Source organism: Denticeps clupeoides, chromosome 8, assembly GCF_900700375.1.
Source record: "Denticeps clupeoides chromosome 8, fDenClu1.1, whole genome shotgun sequence".
Taxonomy (NCBI): domain Eukaryota; kingdom Metazoa; phylum Chordata; class Actinopteri; order Clupeiformes; family Denticipitidae; genus Denticeps; species Denticeps clupeoides.
Genome location: NC_041714.1, coordinates 7,960,641 through 7,966,640, shown reverse-complemented (window position 1 = coordinate 7,966,640; position 6,000 = coordinate 7,960,641). Strand labels below are relative to the sequence as shown.

The following is a 6,000-nucleotide window of genomic DNA, read 5'->3' as shown; positions in this document are numbered from 1 at the left end:
AAGATGAGAACAAATAGTATAAAAACGGACAAAATACAACAAAAGTCGATGTGACGTGACTATAAAACTCTCTTTTTTTTACAACGAGACCGCTTGGCAAAATGTGTCTATTATCCACTTAAAGCTAAAACACGGCGCTTCAGCTCTGTGGTTGACATTTGAGACGACCAATGCATAAAACGATTGCTGGGGGGCCGCCGCGGTTTCGGCCAATCGCAGGGCTGGTGGGCGGGGCTCCGGGCCGGCGGCTCTGGACGGTGAAGCGGCGCGCTCAGTTCAGCGGCAGCGCGGCCGGGAGGGCTGGTCGCGGAGCGGTGGGACTGTGGATGAGGACTCGTCAGCAGCAGCATAGCAGCAGCAGCAGCAGCAGCAGCTCCGATCGGCTCCTCCGCGAATATAAACGGGATCGGGCGCGCGCTCGGGATGACAGGTACGAAACGATGCATCAACGGGACGTGCGTTCACGAAACAACCCCAAAGACTTGTAAAGTTGCAAGGAACTTTGTCACCGCAGTTCCAGCAGGCACGTCATTGAAAAGGAAGCTGCTGCACAGACTTGATGCGACTCACGCCGAGGCTTCGGAGTTCAGATGCCTCCAGCCGGGGCATTAAATTGGGCGCCGGGAATGGGGAAAAAAGAAAGCTGCATATCACCAGTGCGGCCGGTCTGACCATCAAGGCAGCTTGTGGCTGACTGTGCCTGGGTTAAACGGGGTGTTCTGTAAAAGTGTGCGCTTCTGGGGCTGCGGGGTTCGAGTCTTTTGTTTCGCTTTGCACCCCCTCCCACACATGCACTGGGACCAGCAGAACTGCACATCAGGGTCTTCATTAGTACCAGGGCCGGAGGAGGGTCTCTGTTCTGAATGACAGTCGCGTCCATTGGAGATCATTGGTCTCGCAAGTGATCAATAATATTCCTTCATTACGTACACATCACAGTATAATAAATACATCACATGCAGGAAAATGTAGACGTGCATCTAAAATTGCATGCTCCGTTGTGTTTGTTATGTACACAAATTCCAAAATTTCCGAGAGTGTGATGGACAACGAGGTGGCCAGTCTATTGCGACTCCGCCCCACTGCATGAATTACTGTCAGTAGGTGTCCTTTGTTGAGGCTTAAGTAGCTGCATGTGAGGACAGAATTCAGTACACAAGGGTCAAGGGTCAGTCGAGTTCAGTTGGGCTGCCTGTTGTAAAAGCCAGGATGACTTAATTCCCACTTTCTGGGGAAAAGATGATAACAAAGATTTAATTTCCATGCTCTTTAGAGCCCCTCTTTCATATCTGCATCATCCTCGTCGTCTGATTGTTAGCGTAATTTCACTTGGCTGTTCTGAAGTCACCGGCGAACAAAGGGCTCTTGCTGGCGTTCCTCGAGAAGAATAAGAGCTCATCTGATGCTGATTCCGTTTCCACTGCTGGGTGCCAGATCATGCAGAGACAATGTAGGCCTTCTTCATCCTCTAATTCACACTCTATTACAGGCACTAAGTTTATTATTGGGCAAGAGATGGTCATGTTCCGGAAAATGAGCTCTTTTAAATGTTTTGCATTTGATCATCTTCAGAGCTTAAACTGTCATGATTGCTGCCATTGGAATTTAGACACATCAGCATTAGAAATCAGAACATTTCGTTAGTTAGTGAGTTAACTAACGTGTATATTTATTTATCTCCCTGTCAAATGGAGCAGAAAAATCCCTGTCCCGTTTCATTTGAAAAGCTGATGCCGCTGTGACGTCCAAAATGCTGACATAGTGGCCTGGGTATGGCAGAAAATTGAGGAAACGCGGTTATCAGGACTTCAGCAGCGTTCTGAGTCAGCGAAACGCTTTCCTTCAGACGTCAATAGAGCAAATCAACACAGGTAACGCAGCGTAGCGATGTGATGCCAATAATCTCCATAATTCATAACACTCCCAGCCCGAGTTGAGTGTAATAAATCATAACGTTCGTGATGGTGCGTGTTGACCGGATGGAACCTGCACTTACCTGCAGTTTTGTTGCCAGGCCCTCGCCGTGTCCCGTCCCAGCGTTTACTCGGAGGCCGATGTCTCATTTGGTTGTGGCGAGCCGTGCTGTTGCTTCTGTAGCGTTCCTCACTTCCTCCGGTAGGGTAAACAAACAGTATCAGATCTCTTCCGATCAGCCCGTTAATGCCCTGCTTACCCCACAACGCTGCTCAGTCTGTTCTTTTGTTTGTTTGTCCTTTTGGAAATATGGGAAGTCGTGTTGCTCTGGACATGTTCTTTCCTGTATCTCCACCATTTCAGACAAAACATGACACAGTATTAGATGCAAAAGCGCTATGAGATTATGTTTTCGACATGGAATGCAATATAGGAATTTCTGCTTATCTGGCAACTGAAGGAGTTGAAGCTTCCTGTCTTTCTGATATAGCCCAAGGGCTGCTAATCCCCGTCATCTCTCGCATGAAGGGATAAAAGTAAAAAAAAAAAATCCTCATATGTTTGGCTGGAAAATGCAATGATGGACACTTGGTAGAATGGATTAGTTGGTCCCATCTGTCTGGAGAACGCATGGGCCAGACTGGGGCAGTGGAGGCCTAGAACCATCAAGGTGCCACTGAGGTCCCCTTGAGCAAAGCACCGTCCCCACACAGTGTGGGACGCTGAATTTCAGTCTGCAATTCCAACTCTGCAGCATTTCTACCATCACTTGTTTCAATGTGCAATTTATCTGTGCAAGTTGTTTTATTACCATGTAATGGACCAGCACTGGGAGGACACATGTAATTAATTAATTAATTAATAGATTCATTAATTGAAAGTCTTTCAAATGTAATTATGTTAATTAATGCACTGTTTCCACATTAAATGCATCAATAATGAATATTAGAATCACTTTTAGAAGCATATTATGCATGCTGCTTTCATAATTGTACATTATACACTTGCTTCCTAATTATGAGTGAAACCATGACCCAGGTTTATCTGTGAATGTTTTTTTTCTATTGATCATTTATTTATATCATTGCATGATCGACTCATTTTAGAAAATTCACCATTGCTCACCTGTGAATATGCAACCAGTCTTACATGCATTGCATTGCGGAATGAGAGTTTAAAGGTCCAAGTGTACAATACATTATTTAAAACAACTCATCCAAAAATGCTGCCATTTGAGAAGATAAATAAACATATAATAAATATTTTGTTTAGTGTTGTCACGTTGTCATTTCACTGCGAGGTCACATGCATGCACCCTGAACAGGCAGATCAAAGACATCTGTAAAGTCGAATTGACCTCATAATGGCAACATCACATAATGAACAATGGCTTTGAATTCGTTTGAATTCTCCAGCATCACCGTAATGCCCATGACGTATAGCCAACACACCCAGCATTGTGTTTGTAATGCACAGTGGAGAAAAAAAACAAAAAATCAAGAAGTTGTCACTTTCCGAAAAGACAGCACGGTGACAGTATGCTGAAAGAGAGCAGCTTTGCAGATCCCCCGAGGTTATTTATATGGAGTTTAAAACACTCATTTGCGGGTCGCGCTTTGCTCTGAACCGGCCCGTGTGCAGACAGTCTGTTTCTGCTCGACACGTTCCTCCCCTCATTCACAAATATATGGCGTGACTCCAGCTGTCAGGAGAAGGGGTGGGGGGTGGGGGCGGGGTGCCACATAATTACGACATGCTTATCTGTGAGCGTTACTAATACGTCTGTGAGCCGCAGCAAGATAGCAGTGATGGATGGCTGTAAATGTTTTCTGAAATGCTGCATCTCATCTCCCTTCGCCCAGAGCAGCGCCGCGGGACTGAGCACGGCCGCCGAACGCTGACACTCTCTTTTTTTTTTTTTTTTTTTATTGTTTTGTCCCCAAGGACATTTTTTTTTCTTTTTCTTCTGCCGGGTGCTGCAGACGATGACAATTTTATTTTTGGCTGTTGCCCTTCAAACGTTTGACTTTCACGCAGCTCGGTGTGGCAGGGAGGAAGAGCGACTTCCTGGCCGGCCGTCCCCTGGTGCTCTTATTGCAGGGTCAACGTCAGACGCGGTTTAAGTCTAATCTGCTCGGAGCTCCTTGGCGGTTCTCCGTTTTCCACTGGAAATTGATAATGCATGCGACTTGTGAACACACCTCGCTGGAAAAACCCCAATGCCAGACCCGGCTAATTAAGCCTGTGGACTTCGGTTGTCTTCATTCCCCAGAGGAGAAACAGGAGGCACCGTTCCTGTGCCGTGGGGCAGGGTTTTATATCTGCCCAGTTGCCATTTTCTGCTCTGATAACTAGGCAGCAGGTAAGCGTTGATGGAGTACAGCACCGGGAAAGGCCATTTGGAAGAACGTGTCTGCCAGGCGGTAAATACTCCCACCACCCCACGGTTCCGCCTGATGGGGGACGCCTGAGCTCTGGGTCCTTTCCACACGGTGCTTTTTTTTCCGCTGGCTTGCTGAGCACTTGCTAAGTGTTGGACCTCAGCATGGTCTTTGTGTTTCAGGTCCACACCACGTGATTAGGAATCTGGAGCTAGGAAAGAACTTCCTGAATACAAAAATTATCACACTGGAAATGAAATGGGTATTTTTGTACAGTGTCATAAGGAAATTATCTTGAGCGTCTACACTTGAGGGACAGCTGCTTGTAGACTTTCCTGTGATCCAGTTTCAGAAGAATTTCAGGGTTCTGGAGGCTGGTGGTGGTATATCATAACATTTTTTCTGGACCACTGCAGGCTCTACTTCTCCATTTTAATAACTAATTGCACTTTTGGATTTGAACTGGCTCTAAATTGGGAACATTTATTCTAGTGATCTGTGGGACTAACCCTAATCTCATTGCTGCTTTGTTTTCGCAGTTCTGGCCATAATGCAGCAGGCTCTTTACAGGGACTTGATGGATTGCTGGAGGTGTTATTACACCACACCTTGGTGGAAGAAATCTAGATACCACTGGCCCTTATTCACACATCCACACAAAGAGCTACAAGGCCTTCCCTAATGGCTTTCAGACACGATGGCCAAAGGCGTGGATGTGCACCATTAATGTTGTTATGGAAGAGGTGACCAGGAGGACACTTACCCGGTGATTAAAGTCAGTGGTTTTTAAGAGGCTGTTCTTTTTACTGAGCCTCTGCTGGATGGAACCAGGACATGTTGGATGGACTAAACGTTATGTCTCATTTCTCCTGAATGTGAGGGGCCTATGAGTTTTTTCATTCGTCTTCCAGAGAGCGGCCAATTAAAGTTGAACAAAGACAGCACTTCGGCTTATTTGATGATAAAAATGGTTGCACACAAAAATAAACCTGCAACAGGACTTTTCTATTGGTTTCAGCAAAGGTGGACGAAGCTCCTAATTTAGTACTGATGGTCCAGTTGTCTCCAGCTGCAGCGTGTTGTTCATGTTTTTGAGAATGCTGTGAGAAAGCACCCTTTGATGGGTTCCCTGTAGGCGGGGAGGGGGGTAGGAGGCCACTAACTCCAGGTTGGCAGCAGCAGTGGGGCAGATGGCACCATGTTGATGAGGATTCCTTACGCAGATCAGCCTGTTGGTCCTGAGAAAAGGCAGGTCTGGTGGCAGTCGCTGGAATAAAGTGTACGTATGTTCTAAAACTGATTTCAACTATGCTCTAAATTTAATCTGCTTAAAACCTGCAAGTTTTTTTTTTTCTAAAATAAAGAACATGGTGAGACTCTAAAGTCACTTGCTGTCACTTGATGATGTTCCTTAGGTGGGAAGGTTCCTTAACTGTTCCAGTTAGACCGTATAGGGAATCTGTTCCCACAGTTGATGCCAGTTATCGCTGGATATTTTATCATGGCCCAGATTCCCACTGTGGCAGGACTACAGGCTGGAGGTCGGAGTGAGTTGGACTGCTTGAAAGGGAGCGTCGGCTCAGCTTACCGCACCTTGCAAGGCCGTTTACGGTGGGCTATTTACACAGACATGGGAAAAGGATCAAATCTCCTGGCGGTAATCTGTTGTGATCTTCGGATGCGGTGCTGGAATGTGGGGCATTTG

General features: G+C 46.3%; 1 protein-coding gene across 2 annotated transcripts in view; it reads left to right on the top strand.

The window, feature by feature from the left end:
• The first annotated feature begins 292 nt into the window (after window positions 1-292).
• Window positions 293-6,000, top strand: part of LOC114795750 (signal-induced proliferation-associated 1-like protein 2) — an 83,082-nt gene continuing 77,374 nt past the window's right edge. For both annotated transcript variants that reach the window (XM_028989352.1, XM_028989354.1), the window contains exon 1: window positions 293-430. The gene's annotated coding sequence lies outside the window, so the exon portion shown is untranslated. The remainder of the gene's footprint in view (window positions 431-6,000) is intronic.